Source organism: Rana temporaria, chromosome 3 (assembly GCF_905171775.1).
Source record: "Rana temporaria chromosome 3, aRanTem1.1, whole genome shotgun sequence".
NCBI lineage: Eukaryota > Metazoa > Chordata > Amphibia > Anura > Ranidae > Rana > Rana temporaria.
This window is the reverse complement of record NC_053491.1, coordinates 493714844-493731274: the sequence shown is the minus strand read 5'-3', so window position 1 is coordinate 493731274 and position 16431 is coordinate 493714844. Positions and strand designations below refer to the sequence as shown.

Sequence of the window (16431 nt, the reverse complement as noted above, 5' to 3'; positions counted from 1 at the left end):
ACGGAGTTTCCGTACGTCGCCTTTAGCATAAGGTTGCTCCTGCTAATAGCAGGCGCAGCCAATGCTAAAGTATAGCTGCGCCTCCCGCTCGCGACGTTCAAATTTAACGTCGTTTACGTAAGTGAACCGTGAATGGCGCTGGACGCCATTCACGTTCACTTACAAGCAAATGACGTCCTTGCGATGCAATGCAATGCACGTCGGGAAAGTTTCCCGACGGAGCATGCGCTGTTCGCTCGGCGCGGGAGCGCGCCTAATTTAAATGATTCCCGCCCCCGGCGGGATCATTTACATTAGGCAGCCTTGCGCCCGGCTGCTTAGCATATTGCCCGCGCAATTTACAGAGCAACTGCTCCGTGAATCGCGGGCAAAGCGCAATATTTGCGTGGGCGCAGAGAAAAAAATTTGCTCTTTGCCCACGCAAATATTGCGCGATTCTACTTGAATCTGGGCCATTGTTTCCGTAGAGATGCGTCGCGTAAAACTAAGCATGCCCTCTAGGTGGTCTAAGCAATGTTAAGTATAGCCGTCGGTCCCACGTCGAAACCAATGACGTCCTTGCGACGTCATTTAGCGCAATGCACGTCGGGAAATGTTAGGGACGGAGCATGCGCAGTACGTTCGGCGCGGGAACGCGCCTAATTTAAATGGTGCCCGCCCCATTTGAATTAGGCGGGCTTGCGCCAAGCGGATTTACGCTATGCCGCTGCAAGTTTACAGGTAAGTGCTTTGTGAATCAGGCACTTACGCTGTAAACCTGTGGCGGTGTAATGTAAATGGGATACGTTACGCCGCCGCAGCGTAACAGATTTCTACGTGAATCTGCCCCATTGTTTTTAAAAAATGTCATTTAAAATGATCGTGTGTGGGCTTCACATAATTTTTCGGGTTCTGAAAAAGGTCAAATTATAAACGATGTAGTTTTTCGGGTTGTAAAAAATGATCGTGTGTGGGCTTTAATGACGTGAAAAACCCGCGCATGCTCAGAAGCAAGTTATGAGACGGGAGCGCTCGTCCTGGTAAAACTACCGTTCATAATGGAGATCCCACATTCATCACGCTGTAACAGACAGAAAAGCGCGAACCGTCTTTTACTAAGGCCTGGTACACATGATAGGATTTATCCTCTCAAGGATTTTGATGCGATGGAGTGTACTCACCATTGGATCGAAATCCGCGCCGAAATCCCATCGCGATGACGTGTCGCGCCGTCGCCGCGATGATGACGCGGCAACGTGCGCGACGCTGTCATATAAGGAATTCCACGCATGCTTCGAATCATTACGACGCATGCGGGGGATCCATTCGGACGGATTGATCCGGTGAGTCTGTACATAGATTTGAAAGCATGTCTTCAAATTTTTATCCGCTGGAAATCCATCCCAGGGGATAAAAATCTGCGGAAACAGATCCGCTGGATCGTACACACCAGGGGATCTATCCGCTGGAGCCGGTCCGTGGATCAATTCCAGCGGATGGATCCTCTCGTGTGTATGGGGCCTAACAGGAATTCAGATAAAGCAGCCCAAAGGGTGGCGCCATCCGCATGGAACTTCCCCTTTATAGTGCCGTTGTAGGTGTTGTACGTCACCACGCTTTGCTAGAGCATTTTTTTTAAACGACCGTGTGTGGGGAAGGCCGTTTTAATGATGAAGTTGGAAAAACGTTGTTTTTTCTACATGCTGAAAAACGTTTTTTTTTTTTTCACACCGAAAAATGATCGTGTGTACACGGCATTAGGCTTGAATGGGATGTGATAAATAACCTAGCCTTTTATAGGTGGATTCAAATAGACCGCCGCATCTTTGCGGCGGCGTAGTGTATCGTATTTACACTATGCCGCCGTAAGTTAGCTAGGCAAGTACTGTATTCACAAAGTTCTGCTAAGTTATGGCGGCGTAGCGTGAATGGCGTAAGCGCGCCAAATTCAAATGAGGATGTGGGGGCGTGTTTTATGTTGATTAACTGTGACCCGACGTGATTGACATCTTTTAAGAACGGCGCATGCGCCGTCCGTGTACATATCCCAGTGTGCATTGCGGCAAAGTAGGCCGCAAGGACATATTGGTTTCAACGTGGACGTAAATTACGTCCAGCCCTATTCACGGACGACTTACGCAAACGACGTAAAATTTTTAAATTTCGATGTGGGAACGACGGCCATACTTAACATTACTAGTCCAGCTATTTGATGGAATAACTTTACGCCTGAAAATGCCTTATGTAAATGGCGTATCTTTACTGCGACGGGCAAGCGTACATTCGTGAATAGGCGTATCTAGTGATTTACATATTCTACGCCAAACTCAATGGAAGCGCCACCTAGCGCAAGCCGTCGTAGCTTAGATAGGTTTAAGTGTATCTCTGTTTGAGAATACACTTAAACTTAGGACGGCACAGATTCCGAGTTAGGTTGGCGTATCTACTGATACTCTACTGATACGCCGACCTAACTCTTACTGAATCTAGCTATTAGTCTGTGTATATTGTTGCTGCTAACGTGTTGCATAGGGTCAGCCCTCACTGCTGTGGGTGTCTTGGACACGCAGTACCGTGACCCAAGGTTGTGTTTTGGTAAGTGGTCTCATTACGGAGTGTCCATTTGAGATGCAGCAAGCATTATAACTGTACAACTAATACCTCTTTGTCTCAACCTGTCTGTTCCTTAGCTCTCCACCTCTATGCTCTAGAAGTTTTTCTATATGATAACAGTTTGTTTTGAGTAAGAGATCTGCCATAGTAACAGTTTGGTCATTGTGAGAATATAGCTGGGTTTTTATTTACTGTCTAAGTGCAACCAAGGACCTGGAGCCAGGTCAGGAACCTGGACAGTCTAAAGGCAGTTCCATCACCAGGTAAAAGGAACAAGGATGGGCGATTGGGTTGCCAAAGGTCAGAGTAAGACAGGCCAAGGGTCTGCATCCAATGAAAGAATTGAAACAACTGCTTTAGGGGCCGTACACACGACCGAGTTTCTCGGCAGAATTCAGCGAGAAACTCGGTCAGAGCCGGATTCTAACGAGAAACTCGGTCGTGTGTACACTTTTGGCCCGATGGAGCCGCCGAGGAACTCGTCGAGAAAATAGAGAACATGTTCTCTATTTTCTCGTTGTTCTATGGGAGAACTCGGCCCGCCGAGCTCCTCGAGTTCCTCGGCCGTGTGTACGGGGCCTCAGACTACATGTTTCAGAAGCACGGTCCTTGGGTGACAGAACCAATGGCTGTTTTTTGCAAATGGACAGTTAATAAGCCCAACTGTAAAATAAGACGAGAAGGCACCTTTGATACCAGGGTATGGCAGATCTTTTGCAGAGTGTAAGATGAAATGAGATAGGATGTATAGAATTATTAGATGTTAAACATAAAAGGTAAATGTGACATCACTGACCCAACATGCATGGTCAGTGACATCCCAAAGGGGCGATTCCACCAGATGACATCACCTACCTATATAAGAATTGTTAAATGGCAGAGCAGGTAGATGGGGTTAGCTTTTGCTGTGAGCAGAAAGTTTTTTTGTTTTCTTTTTTTGGGTCCGGCGGTGGCAGAGCGAATCGTAATTGACGACGGATCGACATTGGGGGGGACACTGTTTTTGATTTTTAATAAAGGAGTTAAAAACTGTTTTTTTTTTTCTTATTGACACTTTTTTTTGGTGAATGGGTACCTCATACTCATTCACATGGGGGGTGAGATCTGGGGGTCCCCTTCTTAAAGGAGGCTTCCAGATTGCAATCCAATAAGCCTGCAGACCCCCACAATCACAGCCCCGAGTTGTGGGGAAGAGGCCCATGCTCAGATACAGGTCTGGTATGGATTTTGGGGGGACCCCATGCCTGTTTTTATTTTGGCGTGAAGCCGGGTGTTGTGTCCTTAACAGATGAGTCATGAGCTGTCAATGGGCTTCCCCGCTAACAGCTGAATGAAAAAAACATTGGCAGTAATAAAAAAAAAATAATAATAGCGTGGGGTCCCCACATTACATACCAGGCCCTTCATGTTTTTTTCCTATTCCTGGCAATGTTTTTTTTTCATTCAGCTGTCAGCGGGGAAGCCCATTGACCGCTTAACCGTTAAGGACATGGCACCCGGCTTCCCGGCCCACTCCTTAACAACAGCTGTTCACTGTGCCCTCATTGGGTAAAGCTTTTCCCAATCAGGGCTTATAATGCACGGTGGCTTGGCGCGCAACGTGAATGGACGCAGAGTAGAGGAGCTCCGACACTCGGGAGATCTCGGCGGATAAAACACCCGGTCAGCGGCTGAATATGTCCACACAAATCAAGAGGGGCACCCACAACAGATCCCTGCGCTCGACGGGCACCCCCAAAAGCAAGATATCCCCAGCTAACCTGAACAAATTCGGAATCGGCGGCGACAACAAGAAGCCCAAGATGGCGCAGACGGCTCATGCAGCAATGCGGGAAGAAGAGCTGGAAGACGATGAACTCTCTTTGCCTGCATCGGAAGACTCATCCAGAGGTAATATTGCAAATGACCAGCCTCTGAATTATGCCATAATGATGGATATTGCCAGTGACATCAAAAGCTCATTCTCAGCAGCGATCACGGACATAAAATCTGAGCTGTTGAAACTATCTGAGCAAATGGCGGTGGGGGAGAGAGCAGGGAAGAGGAGAAAAAAGGGCCCTGGTCAGATTTGATGACATAGTGATCGATCACTCACAACACCTGATCGATATGAACAGGCAATTAGAGGATTTGGACAACAGGGGAAGAAGGAACAATATCAGGGTGAGGGGGGTCCCAGAGTCAGTCACCCCTGAACAAATCAAGCCCGCCCTATCCTCCATCTTTAATGGCCTTCTAGATAGGCCCGAAGTGTCCCCCATTGAATATGACAGGGCTCACAGAGCCCTTAGACCACGGGCTCCTGATAATAATCCCCCCAGGGATATCATATGCTGTCTCCCGAATTTTGTTCTCAAAGAGGAGATCCTGCAAAAAGCCAGAGGAACAGGAGGACCGCTTGAAGGAAAAAGGGATCACTTATCGCTGGAAATTTCCATTTGCTCTGCAGGCCTCCTTTAATGGTAAACACATTTTGAGAATCCCAGAAGACATATTGAAATTCTGTGAGAATCTGCAGATTGCTCCTGTGGACTTGCCAGAGTGGTATGCTGAATTCCGATTACCCCCTGCCATTAACAACATACCCCCCAAACAAGGTCCCTCCCCTGCCAAATCCCTGTATCGTCCGGGGCATCAATGCAGAAATTCTGACAGATACAACTTCAACTCACCTGCTGCCAAGAGCTCCAGGATGATGAATCCTGGGCAATAGGTTGCCCCATTGTCAGCACATTTGGTTAATCTTTGACTGTGAGAAGATCCTGAATTTTCCGGCACCAACAAGAACTGTCTTATTGAAGTTTCTGACTTTTTTTTTTACACTGCAAGTCTTCTGCTTATGGCCATAAGCGAAATACCCTATGTGATGGAAGGAATATCTCAGGTGTCGGTCTTTCCTTTTCCTAACTTATTCTATTTTATTCTCATATGTATGTTCTGGCTGGTTTTTCAATCCCCCACTAGATGGCGTACTAAGATCACTTACAGCATCCACCACTGTACTTAACGCGCAGTAAACTTTCCTGTGCTCTCAAAGGCTGCACATTCTCCCATACACTAGCTGATACGACAATTTATGTTGTCTGCTTTCTAGGATTCCAATTGTGAATTACAAGAGAGCTAGTATGGAACAATAATCTCTAATGTATTATTTCAGGAATATTACACCCCCACCACTCTTTAATCTTACACCGGAAGGTTATATTATATTTTTGTTTTTCTCACCGCGTTATTTCTCTAAAAGCTTTATGTTTTTGGTCCTTTCACCGATTACCTCAACCTATTATTATTATTATACAGGATTTATATAGCGCCAACAGTTTGCGCAGCGCTTTACATCAGGGAAGACAGTACAGTCACAATACAAATCAATACAGGAGGGATCAGAGGGCCCTGCTCGTTAGAGCTTACAATCTAGAAACCTACTATGTTCCTTCCATCAATTTAAGAGATGACGCAATCCAACATCATCTGTAGCTGATGTCCACACATGGCAGCCACCCATACTGTCATCCAAGATCGACTTAACTGTGAGTAACTCCTCATGGACATTTTTGCTGGAAGAGTGGGGTACATCCTCCTTACATTACTTTTTTTTCCAGTGATCTTCTCATTGACACCACACACCCATACTTGGGTCTTCCATCCCGGCTGTCAATGTAAAAGTCCAAATGATATGTTATGTCATGTTGATTATACTGTATTCATACTGTTCTATTTTGCATTGTTACATAAGTTCAATCTGTTAAATTTATTATTGTGTTGACGTTCTAGGCCCTTTTTCCTGGATCGTCCTTGGTGATTGCCAATAGCAATCACATGCAGTTCTGTTGCATTTCTAGGTATGAAGGTCATACTATTAGACGGTCTTCCACCCCCTCAGACACTCAAGGAACCCCTTAGGCCTCGTACACACGACAGAGTTTCTCGGCAGAATTCAGCGAGAAACTCGGTCAGAGCCGGATTCTGCCGAGAAACTCTGTCGTCTGTACACTTTTGGCCCGATGGAGCCGCCGAGGAACCCGTCGAGAAAATAGAGAACATGTTCTCTATTTTCTCGTTGTTCTATGGGAGAAGGCGGCCCGCCGAGCTCCTCGGCGGCTTCATCCCTGAACTCGACGAGGAACTCGATGTGTTTGGCACGTCGAGTTCCTCTGTCGTGTGTACGAGGCCTTAGTCTTTAGGTATCTTTATAGACCATCTAAAACTAAAAATAAACTTTAAACCTGGTAAGAAAACATAACAATCAATACCCCTATGCACGAGACACTCCTGAGTCCTCCTTTATTGTCAAGTATCTCCTTTTTTCTCTTTTTACTCATTACAACTATCCATCCACAGTTGCTCCTCCCACCTACCCCCAAGAGTCGACATAGGTGTAGTTCTTGTTACAACTACCACCAACTCTGACTGTATTGATACAGGTACAGAGACAAGACTCCTATAAGGTACCCTGATACATTTCCTATCTATCTTGACACCCCTCCGCCCTCTCCTATCACCTCCCTCTACCCCTAGTGGTTTTTCAAATTAAATCCTATCATGACGTACTCTTTCCTTGGCAAATCCCCCACTATTATATCTCACAATGTGAATGGCCTTAATATCCCATAGAAACGCTCAAAATTCCTAAGAGAGCTCAAAAAAGTTAACCCATCTATAGTGTTCATACAAGAGACATATTTTAAAAACCGTGACATACCCAAAGTCACTGATAATCTTTTTACCACGGCATACCATGCCACAAACCCACTAGCCAAAACCAAAGGTGTTACAATTTTACTGAACAAAAATACACCGTTCAAACTTAAGCAGCAATTGTCGGATCCTGAGGGGCGCTACGTTTTTTTGAAAGGTACATGGGAGGGATCTCCTATTACCCTGGCAAATGTATATTTTCCTAATAAAGCACACATAACATTCTGCAATACAGTCATCTCCAAGCTAAAGTGGTTTGCAGAGGGCTGTATAATTCTTGGTGGTGACTTTAACATTCCCCTCGCTCCTCTCCAAGATACCTCCACCGGTCACTCTCACGTTTCATTTAAAATGTTAACGCGGATTAAAGTACTGCTGCAATCCCTGGCATTGGTTGACACTTGGAGAGCTACACACCCCTCAGGGAAAGATTTCACGTTCTTCTCCTCCCCTCACAGGAGATATTCTAGAATTGACTTAATTTTTATTTCACAAAGAGACCTGTCAGACCTCACCAGAGCAGAAATTGGTATCACAGCCTATCGGATCATGCCCCCATGGCCATAACCCTGAACCGTAGATCATCCCCCAAGGCAACATTTAATTGGAGGCTTAATGCTGCCCTCCCGACGGATCAACTAATTCAAGATGACATACACAAATCCATCTCCACATTTTTCCGCAACAACGTAGACTCTGACACAAACCCCTTGAATAACTGGGAAGCGCACAAAAGTGTAATCAGGGGGGGAACTGATAAAATGGGGTGCGAGACGGGAAAAAGAAAGGGAAAAATAAATTAATTTGTTAACCGACACAATAGCTAAATTAGAAATACAGCACAAGCGCTCTCTTGCGGCCAAAGTCGAGGAGGAACTCATTCGTACCAGAGATTCTTTGAAACAAACCCTAAACTTACAAACCCAAAAATCTCTCCTCTTCAAGAGGAGTATCTTCTATGAACATGGTGACAAGAGTGGGAAATTGCTTGCTAGAGCTTTAAAGGATGCCACAATAGCTAACCATGTTCACTCCATCCGAGGCCGCAAGGGGGTGCTTGAACATACACCAGAAAAGATAGCAGAAATTTTCCATGACTTCTACGATAAACTATACAACCTCCCAGAGCAACACAAACCCCCACATATATTGACATCTAGGGAAGAGACAATTAAACAATTCCTACGAGATAGCAAAATTCTCTCATCAAAGAGGAGACCCTCACTCTTGAAAAGCCCATAACCTCCGCGGAACTACAATTGGCAATCACAGAATTAAAAACAGGGAAGAGCCCAGGCTCAGACGGCTTCACTTCCCAATACTATAAAATTTTTATGCAATTTCTTACCACCCCTCTTCTAAAGGCATTTAATTACCTAGCCGGAAACAAACATAACTCCAACTCCCTCTTAGCAGCCCATATAGGTAAAAAGATGAGGGATGGACAGCCGCACTCCAAACCAAACAGGTTGTCTTTATTCAAATCAACAGCAAGAACACAGCAGATCACAGCAATAGGAACAGGAGAATACCGACGTTTCGCACTGGCTTCAGTGCTTATTCATGGCTAACATGCATTGAAACTGTTCAGTATATATAGAGATCAGAGGCTAGTGTGTGACCTGATTGAATAATTGGCTGAGGGTTGTCCGCAATCATTGGGCACACCAGAAGTCAATATCAGATCACAAACTGCCTATACATATCCAAGGGAACATAAAAAGAAAAAAAAAAGAAAAAAATGTGAAATGTTGTTGAAGAAAAATCCAAGGTGCCAAAAAACAGATGTGATCCACATAAATATTATTTAGACTAAGCATATATGAGTAAAATAAACATAGTGAGAATAAATACTGTCAAACCTCTTAACAAGACAATATATGCCAGTATAGATGTGGCAACAGGTTAAATAGATCGTGAATATAGAAGAATAAAACGATGAATTAAATATAAACACGAATATACGTGTGGTGAAATGCTATTCCTAGATTGCCACATTGGCCGTATATGCCAAAAAGTGTGTGAATATCTTGGGGGTTAAGCTGTATGAGTGTATAAACTCAAGTATCTATGGTTGCAATGGTGAGTCCATTAAGCAGACCTTCATCCCGATGATGATTCAAAAAATAATAAAGGAGGTGTATTATAGATCCTCTTATTAACTAAGAAACCCAGTGATATGTGAGTGTGTGTTGATGCAAAGTGATGCATTCTAAAGAAGTAAGTAAAAAAAAGTGCAGTGTATATCTATGGTATATTCAAGTGGAGAAAATCTTTTTTTTTTTTATAAAACATTTTTCACTTTTTTGTTAATTTATTAATTGAGAATAAAAAATGCTCAATAAAGCAGTGTAGAGCGGTGACGAACCGTCCTGTGAAAATGTGAAAAAGCACAAATGGACAACATATGAAAAAGGACGATTATAGTGTATGACGGAAAATGGGTATGAAAATCCAAAAACTAAATAGTTCCAAAAATGAATATGCGACCTACAGATGCACTCGTAGTATACAGCCCTGTGGTATAATACCCCATGAAACATGGAAATATTAAACATTGAGATTGTCTGTGTCTGCATATTAATGGATCTGTGAGTCCCGTCATATGTAATTGAATAAAAATAAAAATGTGGGAAGGGGGGGGAGGGAGGGAGCGTGGGAAGGACGGGGGAGGGGAAGGTTTAGGTTTAGGGACCACGGGCAGCCCATATATCCGTGGTCCCTAAACCAGAAAAAGATCATACGGATTGTGCAAATTTTAGGCCCATCTCTCTACTAAATGTAGACATCAAATTATTAGCGAATATCCTGTCAAACAGAATTAAACCCCTGCTCCACAATATAATTGGCCCAGAACAGGTGGGTTTCATGACAGGCCGAGAGGCCAGAGACAATATAACTAAAACGTTGAACCTGATCCATCATCAGAGTCTGACCCTCAATTCTCAAAATGACAATCCTCCTGAGATTGTTATATTTCTTTAATATCTTACCGATTGTGATAACCTCTTCTTTACTAAATTACAAAAAATACAGAGGAAATTTCTTTGGAATAAGAAAAAACCTAGACTAAGCCTCAGATTACTTTCTCTTCCCAAGTCAGCAGGTGGCATAAACCTACCGGACTTTAAGAAATACTATTATGCCACACATGTCACGAGAATAATAGATTGGCATTGCCATGACCAAAACAAGGATTGGGTGCAACTAGAAAATAACCACAACCTACAACTTCCCTACCTCCCATGGACCATCCATTCTAAATCCCCTAGATGCTCATCCAACCCTTTGGTCAGGACCACTCTGAAGATATGGCACCAAATAGCTACCCTGTACAAACTAGCATTGATCCCGGGACCTCTCACCCCCATTATTAACAACCCAGATTTTCTCCCAGGCCAGAACCAAAGGATCTTCCCCATCCCGGAACACACCTCCAAATTTCTGGTTTCTCACTGCATAACCGGTGGTACATTGGGAAGGGATTTGTTGTGATTGGGGCGAGATGGACGGCATGGCATGTGCTGTGGGTGGGAATGAGGTAGGTGGGGATGGTGGCATGTAAGTGGGAATGAGGTGGGCCATGGAGAGATGTGCTGTGAGTGGGGGTGAGGTAGGCTTGGGAGGGATTTGACATGAGTGGGGGTGATGTATCCTGGGGAGTGATGTGCTATGAGTGAGGAGTGAGGTGGGCCATGGAGGGACGCACTGTGAGAGGGGAGTGGGCTAGAATTGGGAGCGATGTGCCATGAGTGGGGATGAGTGTGATGTGAGTGGGGGTGAGGTGTCCTGGGAATTAATGTGCTTTGAGTGGGGGGGAATTATGTTGGGGAGGGATTTTCTGTAAATGGATGGTGAGATTGGAATGGAGGGATGCACTGTGAGTGGAGATGTGATAGTAATGGGGTGGGAGGGATGTGCTGGAAGTAGAGAGTAAGTTAGGATGGGGAGGGATGTACTGTGAGTGGGAGTTAGGGTGGTCAGGGGAGGGATGAGTTGTGAGTAGGGGGGTGAGGTATGTGCTGTGAGTGAGGAGTGAGGTGGTTGGGGGAGGGATGTGCTGCAAGTGGGGGGTGAGGGATGTGCTGCGAGTGGGGGGTAGGCTGGTTGGGGGAGGGATGTGCTGCGAGTGGGGGGGGGGGGGGTGGTTAGGGGAGGGATGTGCTGTGAGTGAGGAATGAGGTAGGTGGGGAGTCATGTGCTGCAAGTGTAGGTGAGGTGTCCTGGGGAGTGATGTGCTGTGAGTGGAGGTGAGGTAGTTGGGGGAGTGATGTGCTGTAAGTGGAGGTGAGGTAGGTGGGGGAGTGATGTGCTGTGAGTGAAGGTGAGGTAGTTGGGGGAGTGGTGTGCTGTAAGTGGAGGTGAGGTAGGTGGGGGAGGGTTGTGCTGTAAGTAGGAGTGAGGTGGGCTGTGGAGTAATGTGCTTTGAGTGGGGATGAGGTAGGTTGGGAGGGATGTGCTGTAATTGGGGATAAGTTAGATATGGAGAAATGTGCTATAAGTGGAGGTAAGATACATTGGGGAGGGATTTGTTGTGAATGGGGGTGAGGAGGGATGTGTTGTGAGTGGGGGTGAGGTTGTTAGCATGAAGATGTACTGTTAGTGTGAGTAAGGTTGTCGGGAAAGGGATTTACTGTAACAGTGGGTAAAGTGGGCCATGGAGGGATGTGCTGTGAGCCGGGGGTAAGTGGGAAGGGTAGGGATGTGTTGTGAGTGAGTTATTATTTTTGTAGGGATGGCAATGTCACCTGGTGGCATCGCCCCCCTTGTGACATCGACACAGCATGCACCGGTTTGTGATGTCACAAGAGGGTGATGCAAGCCAGGCATTCAGCGGTTTGCCTTAGCTGACAGTGGAGTGATTTTATTTTAATTTTTTGGGTCCGGAGGTGGGGTGGTGGCCTCATGATTGATGATGGATCTACATCGGGGGACACTTTTATTTTGCTATAAAGGAATTGTCAAAGACTGTCTCTGTTTTTATTACTTTTTGTCACTTTTTGGTGAATGGGTAGGGGTACTGTGTACACATGGGGGTGGGATTTGGGGCTTACATATTCTGATAAGCCCACCTGCAGACCCCCCCAGAACCACAGCCCAGGGTTGTAGGGATGAGACCTTTGTCCCCCATCAACATGGGACAATCTGCTTTGGGATGAGAGGGGCAGAGCCCCCCTGCCTCAAAGCACCCACCCCCCATATTGAGGGCATGTGGCCCGGTATGGTTCAGGAGGGGGCACCCGCTCATCCCTCCCCCTTTCCTGGCCTGCATGATCAGGTAATGGTCCTGTATTGGTTTTGGGGTGGACCCCATGCCATATTTTACAAAACCCAAAGGGCCTGGTATGGATTGGGGAGGCCCCCCAAGCTGTTTTTTTTTGTTCACTCTTTTATTGCCAGCAATGTTTTTTTTATCAATTGACATCTGATGACTCATCACTTGTTAAGGACGCCGGAGACGGCTTTCCAGCTCACTCTTTAACATCCAAACCGAAAGTATTATTTTACTAAAATGGTAGTTGATGCTTGGAATAAACTTCCACCAGAGGTAGTGCGACAGTCAACAGTAAATGGCTTCATACATGTTTGGGACAAACGTAGATCTATAGTCAGACAATAAAGTTAACAATTTTTTTTAAAAAATTACAAAAAATATGTGCAGACTCGATGGACTACTCTTTTCTGCTGTCACTTTTCTGTGTTTCTAACTCACACAAACTTACATGAGTAGGAAAATGGCGGCATTAAAAATGATATTTTTGCCTGAACTTATTTATTATTTTACAACAATTCTGATATGTCTACCAGAGGCCTTCTTTAACTCAACTGAAAAACTTCATAGACAATTTTTATGGAGAGGTAAGATGGCTAAACCATCCTTCCCGGGGCATCAAACTGATTCTTTGCCCCGGGTGAAATAATGTCTAGCTTCCCCACTGGTACTGCCTAAAAGACTACCAGTACCAGCCGTTCTACTCTAATAAAGTAGTGGCTACTGGCTAGTGAAGGGGGAGAGGGGGCTTGGGTGGCTGGGGGATGTGGGAGTTGTCCGGCCGCCGTGGGAGAGACCTGTCAAAGTGGGCCAGTCTGGATGAAGTCCAGGGAAGTTCCATTCGGATGGCGCCACCCTTGGGGCTGCTTTTGCTGATTTTGTGTTAGTAAAAGATTGGTGAGAGACGATTCACGCTTTTCAGTCTTCGTGCTTTTCAGTCGGTTACAGCGTGATGAATGTGCGATCTCCATTACAAACGCTAATTTTACCAGAACAAGCGCTAGCATCTCATAACTTGCTTCTGAGCATGCACATTTTTTCCCCGTCATTAAAGCCCACACACGACCGTTTTCCACGACGTGAAAAACGACAACGTGAAATACAATGTTAAAAATTTGAGCATGTTCTAAATTTTTAATGCCCATTTTTCACATCAAGAAAAATGCTCTGGAGCCCACACACGATCATTTTTAATGACCAATAAAAAAAATGGAATTTTTTACGTCATGAAAAACGGTCATGTGTATGCGGCATTAGACGTTCTCAAATATTCCCTACCGAATCGGCTTCTTGTTGGAGAAAGTGTGGAGCAGGAGAAGGTATATTACATGTTATGTGGGAGTGTAAAAGCCTGCGTAGGTTTAGAAACTCTGGCCCAGATTCACATACATTGGCGCATATTTATGCCGGCGTAGTGTATCTTTTTTACGCTACGCCGAACCAGCGCAGAGAGGCAAGCACAGTATTCACAAAGCACTCGCCTCCCAAACTGCGCTGGGTTTCCTCGGGGTAAGCCGGGGTAGGTGGAAGTGGGCGTGAGACATGCTAATGAGGCGTGACCCCATGCTAATGATGGGCCGAGTGCCAGACAAGTACTTAAAATGAACGGCGCATGCGCCGTCCCGTGGACGTATCCCAGTGCGCATGCTTAGAATCATGTCAGAACTACTCCCTAAGATACGACGGATCACTGCCTACGACGTGAGTGTAACCTACGCCTAGCCCTATTCACGAACTACGTAAACAACGTAAAATACGACGGCTGTGTTCCCTGGTGCAGCCATCTGCATGGATGCTGCTGACTTACACCTGCTTTATGGGGCATAACTTTACGCCGGACGTACGACTTACGCAAACCGCGTATATTATGCGCCGGGCGCAAGTACGTTCGTGAATCGGCGTATCTTCCTCATTTGCATATGTGAATAGAAAATCAATGGGAGCGCCAAATACGTCCAGCGTAAATATGCGCCCAAGATATGCCAGCATAGGAAAGTTACGTCGGTCGGATGAAGCCTATTTTCAGGCGTATCTAGTTCTGTGGGCACAGCGCATTGATACGACGGGCCTCTGTAATTACCCTCATAAATGTCGGTAACTGGGCTTATTCTTCATCCCACTCCTTATCTAACATCACTTAGCCTTAATATCAATATAATTCCTACACAATTTAGAGGCCTCGTCACTTACATACTAATTGCAGCATGTCTATTACATCAAAATGGAAGTCACATCATGCTCATAATATTTCCGAGGTAAATTATAGTCAAGACCAGTGGTGGTGCGTCCATAGAGGGCGCAGGAGCGCCGCCCCCTCTCACTCCTGCACTGCCACTGAAAACCATACATAGATTCAGGCATTGCATGAATCTATGTATTGTCGCCGCTGCTGCCCACTATTCAGATGGCCGGCACATTGGCAAGCGCCGGCCATCTGAATAACGGCAGCTGTTTGGCTGTGGAAGTGTCTATCAGAGCCAGCGGCACAGGGTGTGCGTTCCTTGTTTAACATGCATCTCAGTCAATCAGGTTCACCGGATCTGGTTACCGGTAACCTGATTGGCTGAAGCGACATCGAGGGCAGGACTACATCGAGGGATCGTGGAGGAGGATCCGAGGATGGCTGACCGAGAAAGGTAAGTGCCGGGCGGGGGTCAATCTGGCGGCATTTTAGGGGCAAACTGGCAGCAATTGATGGGCACAGTGGCGAAAATGGCATGGCATAGTGGCTGCGTTTGATGGCATGGCACAGTGGCGACAATTGATGGGCACAGTGGCAATAATTGATGGCACAGTGGCGACAATTGATGGGCACAGTGGCAATAATTGATGGCACAGTGGCTGCGTTTGATGGCATGGCACAGTGGCGACAATTGATGTCATGGCACAGTGGCTGCATTTGATGGCACAGTGACGACAATTTTATGGCACAGTGGCGACAATTTTATGGCACAGTGGCTGCGTTTGATGGGCACAGTGGCTGCGTTTGATGGGCACAGTGGCGCCAATTGATGGGCACAGTGGCAGCAAGTGATGTTTTTTTTTTTGCGTCCCCCCAAAAATGTTGAGCTCCAGGCGCCACTGGTCAAGACACAAGACATTTCACAATTCCAATACTCTCAGTACTTTTACATCACATAAAAGGACCCAAAGGTTCATTGGGTTCTATGCTACCCAGTAGATGATTAGATAGAACCCAAGCATAGCCTTCCCTCTCTGTGGTTCCCAATGGTATCTCTCTGTAATATGGTTTTATGTTACTGTTGTTGTATTTTCTATATTTGTATTGTTCACCATATACTGGATGTATATTCCGTTATGCAGATTACATATCTAATGGCCAATAAGGTGCTTGCCTATTGGAATCTATCAGTGCTCGTTTCAAGCAATATATACCTAGATACAGTATAATTTCTAATACTTCCATGTATTATACTTATTAATTAACCATAGAATGTATGTTTATTATATGGGCTAAGCTATAATAAAAAAACAATTAAAAGAGAAAACCTGGAAACACGGCACTGGCAGCGTCCAACTTCTTTTTACCGTAGGAAGATGTTCGTGTGAAGAAGATCTGACCTGCACCTCGATGTCCTAATGCATGAAGAGGAGAAAGAAGGAAGGAGGGGGGCAGTAGTATGGGGGAGGGGGGTTTCTCTTCCTCTATAAGAGTCTGATCTGCCTTTCATAACTTCTTTCACAACACGGCACTGGGAACTTCCTCTTACTGAAAGACGACGGGATGATCAGTGATTTCTTGGCATTTCTTAAAGGGACACTAAAGGCAGACATTTTTTTTTTTTTAAAACAAACATGTTATACTTACCTCCGCTGTGCAGTTCGTTTTGCACAGAGTGGCCCCGATC

At 45.5% G+C, this 16431-nt stretch overlaps 1 protein-coding gene across 4 annotated transcripts in view; it reads right to left on the bottom strand.

Annotated features, from left to right (window-relative positions):
- Positions 1 to 16157, bottom strand: part of LOC120933834 (NACHT, LRR and PYD domains-containing protein 3-like) — a 107180-nt gene extending 91023 nt beyond the window's left edge. For 2 of the 4 annotated variants that reach the window (XM_040347242.1, XM_040347243.1), the window contains exon 1: positions 16073 to 16157. The gene's annotated coding sequence lies outside the window, so the exon portion shown is untranslated. The remainder of the gene's footprint in view (positions 1 to 16072) is intronic. The other 2 variants (XM_040347241.1, XM_040347239.1) reach the window with 2 other exon arrangements.
- Between the last annotated feature and the right edge of the window lie 274 nt (positions 16158 to 16431).